This window comes from Bombina bombina, chromosome 5 (assembly GCF_027579735.1).
Source record: "Bombina bombina isolate aBomBom1 chromosome 5, aBomBom1.pri, whole genome shotgun sequence".
Taxonomy (NCBI): Eukaryota; Metazoa; Chordata; class Amphibia; order Anura; family Bombinatoridae; genus Bombina; species Bombina bombina.
Genome location: NC_069503.1, coordinates 395693541 through 395710845, shown reverse-complemented (window position 1 = coordinate 395710845; position 17305 = coordinate 395693541). Strand labels below are relative to the sequence as shown.

The following is a 17305-nucleotide window of genomic DNA, read 5'->3' as shown; positions in this document are numbered from 1 at the left end:
CAGTGGATATAAGATTTTGGGCAGTATTGTCATCTTGATCAAGCCAATGCGACCCGACAAGCCCAGAGGGAGGTTAGCCCAGTTTGTTAGCTGAGAGGCCAACTCTGAACATTTACGTGATATGTTGAGATCATACATCTTAGAGGGATCTCTATGGAGTTTGATGCCAAGGTAGGTTAGCCCCTCCGAGACTTCCACGAATGGATAGCTTTGGGCAGAGGACGTATGTCTATGTAGCCATAGTATCTCTGACTTTGAGGTGTTTATTTGATATCCCGAAAAGGTACTGAAATTCGCAATCATATGTAGTATGTGTGGTATATGAACGGCTGGTGTGTCGACAAATAGTAGCATGTCATCGGCGTACAACGCCAGATGTAGAGGGACCCCTCTTATCGTGATCCCTGGAAAGAGCTGTCGCAGTTTCATCGCGAGGGGTTCCAGTGCTAGGTTGAACAGCAGCGGCGAGAGGGGGCAGCCCTGCCTGGTGCCCCGACGTAGCTGAAAATCAGAGGAGAAGAGGCCATTTGCAATAACCCGCGCCACCGGCTGGTGGTACATTTTGCCTATAACCTCCAAGAACGGACCCGTAAAACCGAACCTCCGCATAGTATCTAAAAGATGTGGCCATTCTACCCGGTCGAAGGCCTTCTCTGCATCCAAGGATAGCAGGAAGGCCTCCAGTGTGTCTTTCCTATCCCTTTCCCGCCCCTGCACCCAGTAATGCTCTATCACCTGCATGACCCTGCGAAGATTCACCATTGATGAACGTTTGAAGACAAAGCCCGTTTGGTCCGGGTGGACTAGGTCAGGGAGAATCACCTTCAATCTGTTAGCAAGAATCTTCATGAACAACTTGTAATCTGTATTTAACAGAGATAGCAGTCTGTAAGATTCAGGCTTTGAGCGATCTTTACCCGGCTTGGGGATCAGCGTAATGTGCGCTGAAGTAAAATTGTTAGAGGGGGGGGTCTCCGTCTGAAGGAAGGTATTGTACAGTCTGGTCAGAGTAGGTGTGAGTAGGGATTTGTAAAATTTGTAAAATTCAGCCGGTAGACCGTCTGGCCCTGATGCCTTACCTACTGGCAAGGACCCCAGGGTGAAGGTGAGTTCCTCGAGTGTCACCGGGGCGTTTAAGCTGTCAATTTGAGTCTGTGTTAATTGGGGTGGCTGCAGTGAGTGCCAGAATTGCATCTGAGTTCCCTCCGGGGCCACGCCCTGTTGGGTATAGAGTTTCGCATAGTACCGTGCGAAGCACTGTGCTATGTTTATATGCATTTTTACGAAAAAGATACTAAAAAAATAATAAGTTAAAAAATGAAAACAATAGAAAAAATATTATTATTAAAAGGAGAAAAAGTAATAAAAAAATAATAAAAAAATAATAAAAAACATATCTAAATGTTGCATAAAAAAGTATTTAACTGGGAACAATCTTAGTCAGAGAGAAGGTTCAAAGTTAGATCTAACAAATCGATCCCATACGTCCATTCTTTTATTCCTACCCTCTGGGATTCTAGTATGTAACTTGACTATCCAAAAAATCTCTTTTCTACGAAGACTCTTTTCTCTATCGCCCCCTCTTGGATTCTTTTTGATAATGTCAATGCCAACACAGGAAAAGTGTTTTGGTCCAAAACCATGTAATCTAAAATGTTTTGCTACAGGCATTTTGGATTCTTTATCCTCAAGGGATCTTAAATGTTCACGTACCCTGTCCTTAAAGGGACGGGTCGTGATCCCTACATATTGTTTAGAACAGTGAAGGCAATTAACCAGATAGATAACAAATTTTGAATTACAATCAATTCTGTCCCTAATTTGAAATACTTGTTTTGTGACACTCGAGGAAAACATATCAGTGACTAAAATACAGGTACAGGCCTTACATGGAACATGGCCACATTTAAAACACCCAATTCTAGGACTAAGCCAATTGATGTTGGTAGTGTCAGTAATTGGTTTTCCAGCTAGGTTTTTTCTAGTTATATCTGCAATCGTAGGAGCTTTTCTAGCTACACATTTTACCCCATTTGTTAATACTTCTATTAGGGAATCATCCCCCTTTAGTATGGTTAAGTTTTTCTTTACAATATTGCATATATCCCGATATTGTCTACTATATTCAGTAATGAATAATATGTTTTGTTCAAAAGAATCTTTTTGTCCAGTAGTAGGCGATTTGAACCTGTTCTTATGTGGTATAAACAACTCCTTTCTATCAATTAAGGCGATCTGTTTCTCTAGTTTTTTAAGAGATGCTTTATGATATCCCCTTTCAGCTAATCTAGAGGCAGCTCTTGGGCTTGCACATGATATTGAGTTATTTCAGAACAATTTCTGCGTAATCGCAGATATTGTGCTTTTGGTATACCTCTCTTGAGATGGGGGACATGGCAAGAACCAGCTCGCAAAATTGTATTGCGTGCCAATGGTTTGCGAAAGGAGAGGTGGTAATCCTATCTTGTCTAGTTTCAATCAGTAAATCCAAAAAATGAATACTAGTAGAGCTCGACTCAGCAGTGAAAGTCAAGTTATATATCTGTTATAATTAATAAATTCTACAAAAGAGTCAACTATATAGCCATTCTGTTTGTCCCAAATTACGATAATATCATCAATGAAACGCCCGTATAAAATCACATTGTCAGTATATGGAAAATTATCTGCAAAGATGCGGTTATATTCGAGCCAGCCCATATAGATGTTCGCATAGGCGGGGGCAAATTTAGCCCCCATGGCCATACCGCATCTCTGCAGATAATAGTCACCTTGAAACATAAAGAAATTATGTTGCAACAAGAATTCTGTTACTTGAATTATGAAAGAAATGAAATCATCTCCATAATTAGAATGTCTATGCAACATTACATCAATCGCTTGTAGTCCCAAAGAGTGGGGTATGTTGAAATAAAGAGCCGCCACATCTATGGTGGCCCAGGTGTAAGTATCGTGCCAGGTTAAATCTCTAAGTTGTGAAATTAGATGGGCACTGTCCCTAATATAACCCGGTAGGGCCAACATAGTAGGTTGTAATACATGGTCCAACCAGCACCCCAACCTCTCGCAAAGTGACCCATTATTAGTCACTATGGGCCGGCCCGGAGGTTTATCCAACCGTTTATGTATTTTCGGAACTATGCGAAAGTATGGGGTGCTGGGTTCTTCAACAAAAAGGTAATCGGCTAGGTCCTTGTCCATAAAATTATGTTCAACCGCATGGTCCAATAGATGGGAGAGTTTATTTTTAAAAGACTGGGTTGGATTAAATGTCAATTTAGTATATAAACCATTGTCACTTAATTGTGAATCTATTTCTGATACATAATCTTTTTTATTTAGCACTACCACTGCTCCTCCCTTGTCAGCCTGGGTAATCCTTATTTTATCATTCTTCTGTAATTTAATTAATGCTTGTCTTTGTTTTCTATTGATGTTGTTGTGTTATTTTTGAAAAATTATTATGTTCTATTGACCTATAGAGGTCAGTCAATTCTTTTTCAACAACTCTCTGATATAAATCTAACAATTGGTGTCTAGAGTGAACTGGATAAAAATGTGAAGTACTTTTAAAGTGAAAAGAAGTGCAAGTATCCTTAAGTGTATCCATGTGTCTAATGGTGTCTTGTTGTAAAGAAATCAAATTAGTGAGATCAATTAAATCAGTATATTTCAAACCTACTGACTGGACTGGAATAGAAGTAGAAGTCTCTTCAGAATATTGTGTGTCCTGTTGATGTAAAAAGTGTTTTTTTAAAACTAACTTACGAACAAATTTGTTAACATCAATCAAGGTGTTTACTAATTCAAAATTATGTGCAGGTGCATATGATAAACCTTTATTGAGAAGATCAATTTCCACATTAGATAATTCATATTCAGAGAGATTGATTACTGCTATTTCTTTGCTGTTTTTCTGACCCTGCTGGGGTACCTAAATGAGGCTTCTTTCTTTTTAGGTGTGCTAGTCTGGGTAAGTTGTTTAATTAGAGTCTTCAGTTCTTTTCTATTAGTACTAGGGTCTAAACCCCCCTGAGGTCTAGTAACATCTGATGGGGTTTCCCCCTCCAGTGTTAGAGGCACTAGTGTCCGGGTAGTCAGTTTCAATTACTAGAAAATGTTACATGTTTGTTGGTACGATTTTTGTTTTTATTTTTGTTATTACTTTTGGATTTATTTTTGTTTTTGGAATTGTATGACTTATTTTGTCTACGGGGTCTATGTTGTTGCCATGAATAGACTATGTCCAATTCGTAATCTTTCAGATCCCTATGGTATTTCTGTACTTTACGATTAGACAAGGTGGTATCTAAATTTTCAATAGTTTCATTCAGTTGTTTATTGTAATAAATATATTTTTGTGTTTCAAAAGGATGTAAATCAGTAATAATCTTATTGATATCTATTAAAATCAAATCTCTTTCCTCCTTTTTGTGTCTCAGCAACTGTTTCATTAGTATTATGGAGCAATTAGTCAAACTTTCATTCCATTCCTCCATAAATTTCAAGTTACTGAGAGCAAAAGATTGAAAAAATGTTATGCGCAGACCCCTAGGGACTTTATTTTCGGAGATGTACAACTCCAAAAACTCTATGTCCCACCATAAATTTGTTTCTTTGAACTTCTACTTGTGTATATATATATACTACTGGCTAAGTGACAACATTGATGCATAACTTAAATATAAGGTGTATTCTAGGTTACGCACCTTATCATGAGCAGCATTGTTGAATAAAACTTTTTTGCACAAGCTTCCTGAGTCCGGAGTTCCAGTTTCTTCCTCCTTTGGATGGTATGGTGTTCTGCATATAGCGATTGGGATTTCGCTGATTGGTTTTCTGAGGACTTGGCCCTTGCCCGCTTACCACGGTAGCCAGGAGGACTTCATTCCAGTACGTGACACATCATGGAGCGCTAATCGAGCGCCGACGCTCTGACATCAGAGCACATCGACCATCACGAGAAAACAGAGAGCAGCAGTCTGTGGACATTTCCTACTGACGCGACTGGGGGTTTGCAGCCTGTTGGTACGTGCCGGTGGATGTTGACTACATCGACTGACTTTACCCACTGCCTGGTTCAGTGGATGAAGTACTTTACATGATGTGTTATGGCTTTCAGTGATCAAGCGGGGACAAGTATCTATTTCCAATACACTATTGGTGACTCTGAATTGATTTGCACAGTTTGGAGCTGAAGTCAACTATGATTTTGACTTTCTAAAGTGACTGATGAACTCTCTTTAATTATTTATGCAAAGCATCAATCAGTCACCTACTTCTGAAACTTGTTTTTTGCACTGTAGCATATTTATATTTGAGAGTTACTTAACTTTTTGCTTTACTTAGCTATATCATTATTATCACTGATTGTAATAATGGTCATAACTACCTACCCTCCTTTGTGTTTTGTGAAGATTTAATTAATTCCTAGGTAGTTGTTTATTATTGGGCAAAGCTTGTGTTTAAATATATATATATATATATATATATATATATATATATATATATATATATATCTTTGAGCAATCTCCACAATGGCCACTAGCACAATACCCACAGGGGTTATAGATGAAGGCAGAAGGAAAAGAATTATGGAGACAGCTCTTAAAGGTGACACCCTAGTTAGTGATCTCGTTAAGGAGGATGATATCACTAGTAGTTTTTCTAATTTGGAACAATTGATGTTGTACATCTCCGAAAATAAAGTCCCTAGGGGTCTGCGCATGAAAAAATTTCCCTCTTTTTGCTCTCAGTAACTTGAAATTTATGGAGGAATGGAATGAAATTTTGACAAATTGCTCCATAATACTAATGAAACAGTTGCTGAGACACAAAAAGGAGGAAAGAGATTTGATTTTAATAGATATCAATAAGATTATTACTGATTTACATCCTTTTGAAACAACACAAAAATATATTGATTACAATAAACAACTGAATGAAACTATTGAAAATTTAGATACCACCTTGTCTAATCATAAAGTACAGAAATACCATAGGGATCTGAAAGATTACGAATTGGACATAGTCTATTCATGGCAGCAACATAGACCCCGTAGACAAAATAAGTCATACAATTCCAAAAACAAAAATAAATCCAAAAGTAATAACAAAAATAAAAACAAAAATGGTACCAACAAACATGTAACATTTTCTAGTAATTGAAACTGACTACCCGGATACTAGTGCCTCTAACACTGATGGGGAAACCCCATCAGATGTTACTAGACCTCAAGGGGGTTTAGACCCTAGTACTAATAGAAAAGAACTGAAGACTCTAATTAAACAACTTACCCAGACTAGCACACCTAAAAAGAAAGAAGCCTCATTTAGGTACCCCAGCAGGGTCAGAAAAACAGCAAAGAAATAGCAGTAATCAATCTCTCTGAATATGAATTATCTAATGTGGAAATTGATCTTCTCAATAAAGGTTTATCATATGCACCTGCACATAATTTTGAATTAGTAAACACCTTGATTGATAACAAATTTGTTCGTAAGTTTAGTTTTAAAAAAACACTTTTTACATCAACAGGACACACAATATTCTGAAGAGACTTCTACTTCTAGTCCAGTCCAGTCAGTAGGTTTGAAATATACTGATTTAATTGATCTCACTAATTTGATTTCTTTGCAACAAGACACCATTAGACACATGGATACACTTAAGGATAATTGCACTTCTTTTCACTTTAAAAGTACTTCACATTTTTATCCAGTTCACTCTAGACACCAATTGTTAGATTTATATCAGAGAGTTGTTGAAAAAGAATTGACTGACCTCTATAGGTCAATAGAACATAATAATTTTTCAAAAATAACACGACAACATCACTAGAAAACAAAGACAAGCATTAATTAAATTACAGAAGAATGATAAAATAATGATTACGCAGGCTGACAAGGGAGGAGCAGTGGTAGTGCTAAATAAAAAAGATTATGTATCAGAAATAGATTCACAATTAAGTGACAATGGTTTATATACTAAATTGACATTTAATCCAACCCAGTCTTTTAAAAATAAACTCTCCCATCTATTGGACCATGCGGTTGAACATAATTTTATGGACAAGGACCTAGCTGATTACCTTTTTGTTGATGAACCCAGCACCCCATACTTTCGCATAGTTCCGAAAATACATAAACATAAACTTAGAGATTTAACCTGGCACGATACTTACACCTGGGCCACCATAGATGTGGCGGCTCTTAATTCCAACATACCCCACTCTTTGGGACTACAAGCGATTGATGTAATGTTGCATAGACATTCTAATTATGGAGATGATTTCATTTCTTTCATAATTCAAGTAACAGAATTCTTGTTGCAACATAATTTCTTTATGTTTTAAGGTGACTATCTGCAGAGATGCGGTACGGCCATGGGGGCTAAATTTGCCCCCGCCTATATGAACATTTATATGGGCTGGCTCGAATATAACCGCATCTTTGCAGATAATTTTCCATATACTGACAATGTGATTTTATACGGGCGTTTCATTGACGATATTATCGTCATTTGGGACAAACAGAATGGCTATATGGTTGACTCTTTTGTAGAATTTATGAATGATAACAGATATAACATGACTTTCACTGCTGAGTCGAGCTCTACTAGTATTCATTTTTTGGATTTACTGATTGAAACTAGACAAGATAGGATTACCACCTCTACCTTTCGCAAACCATTGGCACGCAATACAATTTTGCAAGCTGGTTCTTGCCATGTCCCCCATTTCAAGAGAGGTATACCAAAAGCACAATATCTGCGATTACGCAGAAATTGTTCTGAAATAACTCAATATCATGTGCAAGCCCAAGAGCTGACCTCTAGATTAGCTGAGAGGAGATATCATAAAGCATCTCTTAAAAAACTAGAGAAACAGATTGCCTTAATTGATAGAAAGGAGTTGTTTATACCACATAAGAACAGGTTCAAATCGCCTACTACTGGACAAAAAGATTCTTTGGAACAAAACATATTATTCATTACTGAATATAGTAGACAATATCGGGATATATGCAATATTGTAAAGAAAAACTTAACCATACTAAAGGGGGATGATTCCCTAATAGAAGTATTAACAAATGGGGTAAAATGTGTAGCTAGAAAAGCTCCTACGATTGCAGATATAACTAGAAAAAACCTAGCTGGAAAACCAATTACTGACACTACCAACATCAATTGGCTTAGTCCTAGAATTGGGTGTTTTAAATGTGGCCATGTTCCATGTAAGGCCTGTACCTGTATTTTAGTCACTGATACGTTTTCCTCGAGTGTCACAAAACAAGTATTTCAAATTAGGGACAGAATTGATTGTAATTCAAAATTTGTTATCTATCTGGTTAATTGCCTTCACTGTTCTAAACAATATGTAGGGATCACGACCCGTCCCTTTAAGGACAGGGTACGTGAACATTTAAGATCCCTTGAGGATAAAGAATCCAAAATGCCTGTAGCAAAACATTTTAGACTACATGGTTTTGGACCAAAACACTTTTCCTGTGTTGGCATTGACATTATCAAAAAGCATCCAAGAAGGGGCGATAGAGAAAAGAGTCTTCGTAGAAAAGAGATTTTTTGCATAGTCAAGTTACATACTAGAATCCCAGAGGGTATGAATAAAAGAATGGATGTAGACTTATTTATTGAATAAGACCATTTATTATTCATTACCTTTTTGGATTGGACGTATGGGATCGATTTGTTAGATCTAACTTTGAACCTTCTCTCTGACATTTAGATATGTTTATTATTTTTTTTTTTTATTATTTTTTTATTATTTTTTCTCCTTTTTACTAATATTTTTTCTATTGTTTTCATTTTTTAACTTATTATTTTTTTAGTATCTTTTTCGTAAAAATGCATATAAATTTCCTTCTGATACATTATTTCATTTACTGATTAATTTTTTTAATGATTTTGTATCTTTTAATTATTTGTTTAATTTTGTTTATTTTGTAAATGAATTATAACAATTATTGGGACATCTAAAGTACTTACTGCTTTATCTATGTGTTTATCTTAGGGTTTATTTAAACCCCTAGTCCTTGATGCCCCAAAAGTATTAGATTATGCATTTGTTGTATATATATACTTTTCTGCACTCATACTCTTCTGTATACATTCTCCAGTTTTTAAAAATGTTTGCCATACTAAAGTTGATTATTCAAAAGAAGATATGAACATATATTTAAGTTATGCATCAATGTTGTCACTTAGCCAGTAGTATATATATACAAGTAGATTTGTGTAAGATACTATGCCCTTATGCACACCACTAACATGCTCAGGTGGATTTGACATGTTGAATTAACAGATTACGATTTGTACCTGTTTTCTATTACCTGATTGGTTGATGGTCTGCATATAGGCTTTGACTTTGCTCTGAGATCCTTACCTCTAATGAAGCGCATGTACGCTTGCGCGAAACGCGTCAGGTGTATTCTAGGTTACGCACCTTATCATGAGCAGCATTGCTGAATAAAACTTTTTTGCACAAGCTTCCTGAGTCCGGAGTTCCAGTTTCTTCCTCCTATGGATGTTATGGTGTTTGGAATATATATATATATATATATATATATATATATATATATATTCCAATCTAAAAAGATAAACGCACAAAGAATCTTCTTATAGCATAGTCTGTTTAATAAAGATTGTACATATATAAACCACTTTCAAAAACCCCTTAGGGTGGGTACTCACACAGGAGACCTCAATCAGTATGAGGTAAGGTATACACATATCCACCACAATGGGTGTAACAGGATGTTTCACTGTGAAGGCAAAATATTTCCCAAAACAAGCTGTAAATCTGTAACTGCAACTCAGAAGATATCCGCTGTGGGTTACGCTACCATGTATGTTTAGCAATGACAGCCAAATGGAAAATATATATAAAATGCTGATACAAGATTGTTACCATGTGGCGTGTATCCTTGCACAGTAGAAACCACAAGAGTTCAGCATAACAGCAAGATACTTGATTTCCTTCTTTGTGTGGCCACCAGAGTGATTCTGCTTCATCAAAGTCTCTCTCAGAGTGATTCTGCTTTTTCAAGCGCGTTAGGCCACACCCACCTTACGCCACGGTGCAAGACGCCGTTCTGGATACACGCTACATGGTAGTAATCTTGTATCAGCTTTTTATATATATTTTCCATTTGGCTGTCATTGCGAAACATACATGGGAGAGTAACCCACAGCAGATATCTTCTGAGTTGTAGTTACAGATTTACAGCTTGTTTTGGGAAATCTTTTGCCTTCAGTGAAACATCCTGTTACACCCATTGTGGTGCATACCTTACCTCATACTGATTGAGGTCTCCTAGGTGAGAACCCACCCTAAGGGTTTTTTTTAAAAGTGTTTTTTATATGTATAATCTTTATTAAGCAGACTATGCTATGAGAAGATTCTTTGTGCACTTATCTTTATAGATTGGAAACATTTTACTTTTGAACTCCGGAGCAGGTACAGGAGGATTAACCTTTTTAAGCTGCCATTTCTTCTCAGATCCATAGAAGACTGGAACACTGCATGTCCAGATAAGACTGTTTACCCTATCATCGATTTTGTGTTTTTTATAGACTATATTCATTAGCATTTATTTGCTTTCAAATTGTTTTATTTCAGTGTGCACAGTTTATATTGTTTCTCTCTCCCTATCTCTCTCTCTCTCTATCTCTCTCTCTCTATCTCTCTCTCTCTCTATCTCTCTCTATCTCTCTCTCTATCTCTCTCTCTATCTCTCTCTCTCTCTCTATCTCTATCTCTATCTCTATCTCTCTCTATCTCTCTCTCTCGTGCAAAAGTTCATTTATTGCACTAATGCAACTTAAAAGGTGAAACTAATATATGAGGCTCATTACATGCAAAGCAAGGATCCATCTGTGTGTGGTGGCTCTTGATGTACTGACTCCAGCCTCAGTCCACTCCTTGCGAAAGTCCCCAACACTTTTGTATGGCCTTTTCCTGACAATCCTCTCCAGACTGTGGTCATCCCTGCTGCTTGTGCACCTTTTTCTTCCACACTTTTCCCTTCCACATAATTTTCTATTAATGTGCTTTGATACAGCACTTTGGGAACATCCAACTTCTTTTGCAATTACCTTTGAGGCTTTCCCTCCTTATGGAGGGTGTCATTGATGGTTTTCTGCACAACTGTCAGGTCAGCAGTCTTTCCCATGATTGTGATTCCTACTGATCCAGACTGAGAGACCATTTAAAGGCTCAGGAACCCTTTGCAGGTGTTATAGCTTAATTGGCTGATTAGAGTGGGACACTTTGAGCGTAGAATATTGCACCTTTTCACAATATTCTAATTTTCTGAGATTGTGGATTTGGGGTTTTCATGAGCTGTAAGCCATAATCATCACAATTATGACAAATCACGGCTTGAACTATCTTGCTTTGCATGTAATGAGTTTATCTCATATATTAGTTTCACCTTTTAGGTTGCATTAGTGAAATAAATAAACTTTTGCACGATATTCTAATTTTTCTCACACACTTGGTTGTAGACACGTGTGCCCAGAAGGTTTTCTACGCCTTCTTTTTTCCTTTCTGTTGGTGAACATATTTTGTATCCACATACCCTCAGGAGAACAAATAAACCAAATACATATTGTAACTAACCAATCAATGGTAAATATTAAACCTTGTGAGTACATTCCAAAACAAAAAATATATATATTTTTTTTAAAAGTACTTACAAGGTTTAATAGATGGTGTGACAGTTATTACTCCACTCGTAATGTGCCCTAAAATGTTCTTAAACCACTTGGCCCACAATGCATTGCAACCATTATGCAAACCAAGAGTTTGTCATAAGCCACACAAGTGAACACTTAAAGGGGCAGTCTAGTCAAAATTAAACTTTTATGATTCATATAGGACCTGCAATTTTCCAATTTACTTTACATAAAATTTTCTTTGTTCTCCTGGCATTCTTTGGCGAAAGCTACATTTTTGGTAGGCTCATATGCTAATTTCTAAGCCCTTGAAGGCCACCTCCTTATATCAGTGCATTTAGACAGATTTTTTACAGCTATACACCGCTAGTTCATGTGTGCATATAGATAACTCCACAGGAGGGAGACGAATTTTATTTATGAGTCAGCACTAATTGGCTAAAAACAATGTCTGTCAAAAGAACTGAGATAAGGGGACAGTCTGCAGATATCTAGATACAAGGTAATTACAGAGGTAAAAAGTGTATTAATATAACAGTATTGGCAATGCAAAATTGGAATAGGTAATAAAGAGATTATCTATCTTTTTTTTTAAACCAAAACAATTTTCAAGTAGGCTGTCATTTTAAGTTGTATGAGTCTCTTTTGGGTCTTTTCTGTAAGTGAGGAGCTAATATCTTGTTGTGATTTCAACTTATGAAATTACAAAATTGGGCCTTTTTAGTTTTACTTCTTTTACTTTGTGCTTGACTACTTCAAATAAAATGACATATAATCAGGGCTGCACTAATAAAACCCTCAATTTTTGCTCAATACGAGGTTACGGCCAATGATTTGAGCGTATGCTTGCTACTTATTATTTAAGCTCTTTGTAGGGCTCAAACACAAAATAAAAGAAAAGGATTTTTTAAAGCATTTTATATTTTTTACACTAAAATATCTATTTAACATATCAGTGAGGAGCCCATGTAATTTAGCAGTTTTATACTTTTTAACAACAATGAACGTTAAAATACAAAACAAGCAAACCACTAACTGCCTTGCACAGTAGAACCCACACGGTTCAGCATAACAGCAAGATACTTTATTTCCTTCTTTGTGTGGCCACCAGACAATTCCTCACGTGGAGAGCTGACTCATGTTCCCAAACGCAGGTGATATTCTGTTATCAAACAAGCTCACTATGCAAATAATTCTAAGTTTTTTAATTTATTTTGTGCGTAAAACATTCACACAGAAAGCAATATTTAATTATTGTTTGTTCTGGTAATTCTTGAACTTCTACATTCCCTATTTTTACTGGAGTTTTTTGTAAATTCATAAATGCTCTAGGCTATCTCTACTATAAATAAATCCACTTATTTTTAGACTGATTTATACTCACGTGGACAATGTATTTGTCTGTCATGCTTCTCAAAATAGAAAGCCACGATGCAAATAGAAAAATGAAAAACAAACTTTTTCATTGTTGGCAAAAGTTGTCACTAAAATTCAGGGTGAGGATGAAACCTAATAATAAATGTGCAAACAATCAGAGCCTTCTATTAGAACAAGTGATGAATAAAGACAGCTGTAGTTAAAGGGACACACTACACTAGATTTTTCTTTGTGGTTTTGTACATATTCCTGCTTGCTCCTGTTTCTGTAAGGGGTCTTTTCATTTGCAGGGGAGGGGGGGTCTGCTCTTCCTGCTTTCTCAGCCCGTTCCAGTGGGTGTCCTAACCTAACCTCATCAACAGTACTAAACTATGAGCTTCTTAGTAAGGTTTTATACTTGATTTTTAGATTAGTATCTGTGCATATTCTTCTTTATAGTAGTGTCTATTACATGCAGTTATATGAAAATTGGTTTATACTGCCCCTTTAAATAAAGACTGCTCATGTCCCAACAAGGGTCAGAGCAGTGTGCACATAAGTCAGTACTAATAGGGAACTTCAGAAGATAGTGATAGAAGTATGTACCACTAATGACATGTTTAAACCCGCAAGTATGGGTGACAAGCTCTACAATACCTTTGGTGCTTTATTAGTAATATGTGCTATGATTCTCATAGAGAGATTTCATGCTGCGTGATAAAGCCCCTCTTTTACAAAACAAAACTTAAAGGGACATGAAACCCAAATTTTTTCTTTCATGATTCAGATAGAGAATACAATTGTTAAAAACTTTCCAATTTACTTCTATTATTTAATTTGCTTCCTTATTTAATTTGCTTCCTTTTGGGTTTCATGTCCCTTTAACTATGTTAAGCTTAATAAATATATTAATTAATACAGATTTATTCAATAACCACAAATATAATAAATATAAATTTAAAAAATGACAATACTGCTGAATCCTGAGGGTATCTAATGATGTTTTATACAGCTCAGCGTCTGGCTAAACAGTATGCAAACTAAACTCTTTCTTTACTATGGTTATTCTGTAATTGTAGACACTTGCACAGAATTCATACATGGCATTCCATATCCACATGATCTAATGCTGTTCTCTTATGTGTACTAAAAATGATGTGTATTGCGTAAACCATATATAGAATAGCACATTTGCATACTTTAACCCATTAATATCCCAAACTGGTCTATTGTAATTATTAATGTATTCATTACATATCCACAAGGAATAGTCCACAACGCAAGCCTAAATCCTCTGCTCCATTCCAGACAAACATTTAACGAGACACCAAAATTGATCTTTAACATGTCTGAGAACAGTAAGACACATTACAGCCAATCAGCAGCTCTACCACCTTCTCTAGAGCAGTGTTTTTCAACCAGTCTGCCGTGGCACACTAGTGTGCCGTGAGAGATCCTCAGGTGTGCCGCGGCAGACTGACAACAGTGTGACATATTTTTTAAATTTTGCTTGTTTTTTACAATGGGACGTTTTTTTATTTTGAGTGAGATGACTGAGGGTAACTGCGCAGCGGCAGCTCATATATATATATATATATATATATACAGGACCGTCTTTAACACAGGGCAAAAGGGGCAGCTGCCCAGGGCCCAGTCTCTGTTGAGGGGCCCAAGAGTCCTAAAAAAAAAAAAAAAAAAAAATTTTTTTTTATGGTTTATACAAGACTGTTGATGTGACATGGGGAACACACACAGTCAGTCCTAATACTGTCACAGTCAAAATTACTCTGCTTATATATATATATTTTTTTTTAAAAAACTGTGCCAGACTGTGCCGGTGTCATGTGACATGCCAAGCTAGTGCCATGTGCTGTTTTAGAGGTGCACTGTGCAGCACTGAATGCAAAGTCCTAACTCGGCATCCAGCCATTCCCATTGCATCAGAAAAGGTCCTGCTGGGGTTACCACTGTTACCAGGTAACTGCTCTGGTGGTGGCGATTGTTTCTGGGTAGGGCTGACTGTAGGCGCATGCAGCAGAAAGATGGAGCGGCAGGCACGTGAGGATTTGAGCATCTGTGCAGTTGCATACACTGCTCTCTTCAGTCTTGAGGCTGTGTGACTCATCTCACACTGTATCCATGCAGCCTTGGACAGACAGCATCCATTCTGCTGGTCCCCTTAGCCCTGCTCTTTCTTCTATGGCCCTAAGATCAACTAACTGAAGTTTGTTAGGGGAACAGTGCTTTGTAGAAAGGTGTCAGTGGGAAGAATAAGTGAGTGCACATACGCCCCTCCCCATGCAGCATTGTCTAGTGCAGGGTGAGAGGGAACTTGTTCCTAGCAAAGAAGTGACATGTGCTGCTGTGGCTGATGTATAGTGTCATGCTGATACTTCACACATTAATGTAAGGTTTATTTTTATAGTTTTTATTTTCTCTCTGTCTCAGATTTTACAGCTTCCCATAGTAGTTCTGCTGTTCTAGTCAGTAAACGTATATTTGTCTGCACCTCCATGCTTCCTCCTCAGTCTTTACCTTGCTTTGCTCCTGTTGGCTGCCCTAAATCTCTTTAACCAGCTAACCTCACACCAGAATCACATTTAAAAGAATATTAAATGAATCCACAGTGGAGGAATTTATATATTTATTTACTTATTAGTACTGCTTACGTCCAGTTTCACATATTGCAATTTATTTCATTTTTTTTAAAAAAATGATTAGCCCAGCAGTGGATGATCCACGGCTGGGCTAATAATTAAAAAAAAATAAAAAAAAATTGATTTAGTTGTTTTTTGGGATGTTGGGGTGGAGAGCGAAATTGCATGGGGTGGGGGGGGGGGGGCCAAGAAAATTTTTGCCCAGGGTACAGTCAATATTAAAGACGGCCCTGTATATATATATATATATATATATATATATATATATATATATATATATATATATATATATATATATATATATATATATATATATATATATATATATATATATATATATATATATATATATATATGTATGTGTATATATATATATATATATATATATATATATATATATATATATATGTATGTGTAAATATATATATATATGTGTGTATGTATGTATGTGTATATATATATATATATATATATATACACACACAGACATGGGAGGTGTGAAATAAAGGGCAGCTTACGCATTTCATACTATACAAAGTGATTAAAGGGACACTGTACCCAAAATTTTTCTTTCGTGATTCAGATTGAGCATGACATTTTAAGCAACTTTCTAATTTACTCCTATTATCAAATTTTCTTCATTCTCTTGGTATCTTTATTTGAAATGCAAGAATGTAAGTTTAGATGCCGGCCCATTTTTGGTGAACAACCTGGGTTGTCCTTGCTGATTGGTGGATAAATTCATCCACCAATAAAAAAGTGCTGTCCAGAGTACTGAAACAAAAAAAAAGCTTAGATGCCTTCTTTTTCAAATAATGATAGGAAGAGAACGAAGAAAAATTGATAATAGGAGTAAATTAGAAAGTTGCTTAAAATTGCATGCTCTTTCTGAATTACAAAAGAAAAAATTTGGGTTCTGTGTCCCTTTAATCATAGATAACATAATTCCAAGACACAGCTTTATACTGAATCAGGTATAAGGTAGCTGTGCACAATATACTGAATAAGGTAGCTGTGCACAATGGGGCCATACAATAAAAACACATGAGGAATAATAAACCTATTTAAAAAAAAAAAAAAAACCTGTAACTTTAGCCAATCAACTTTGCCCTCATATGGTTACTAGTCATAATATCATAAAAAACATACATGGCTTAATGCTATGGTATTAGAAATTGCTATACTTGTGAAATCGTTAAAGGGATATGAAACCCAGATTTTTTTTCTTTCATGATTCAGATAGAGCATGCAATTTTAAGCAACTTTCTAATTTACTCCTATTAATTTTTTAGTTTAGCATCCTGGGTAGTGCTTGCTGATTGGTGGTTACATTTAGCCACCAATCAGCAAGCACTACCCAGGTGCTGAACCAAAAATGGGCCGGCTCCTACGCTTACATTTCTGCATTTCAAATATAGATAGCAAGAGAACGAAGAAAAAATGATAATAAGAGTAAATTAGAAAGCTCTGAATCATGAAAGAAAAAAAACATTGGGTTTCATATCCCTTTTAATGTACGTTCTGTTTTTAGAAGTACTCACAAGAGTCAGGAGTTTAACATTTTTTATACCACTTGTTCCAAGACATTTGCAGT

General features: G+C 36.2%; 1 protein-coding gene across 3 annotated transcripts in view; it reads left to right on the top strand.

The window, feature by feature from the left end:
• The window catches only part of NKIRAS1 (NFKB inhibitor interacting Ras like 1), a 47225-nt gene that overhangs the window by 18060 nt on the left and 11860 nt on the right, over positions 1-17305 (top strand). Inside the window, exon 1 of one of the 3 annotated variants that reach the window (XR_008402342.1) lies at positions 10220-10338. The exons of the other annotated variants lie outside the window; for them this stretch is intronic. The gene's annotated coding sequence lies outside the window, so the exon portion shown is untranslated. Of the gene's footprint in view, positions 1-10219; positions 10339-17305 lie in introns of those variants that run through there. 3 annotated transcript variants of the gene reach the window in all.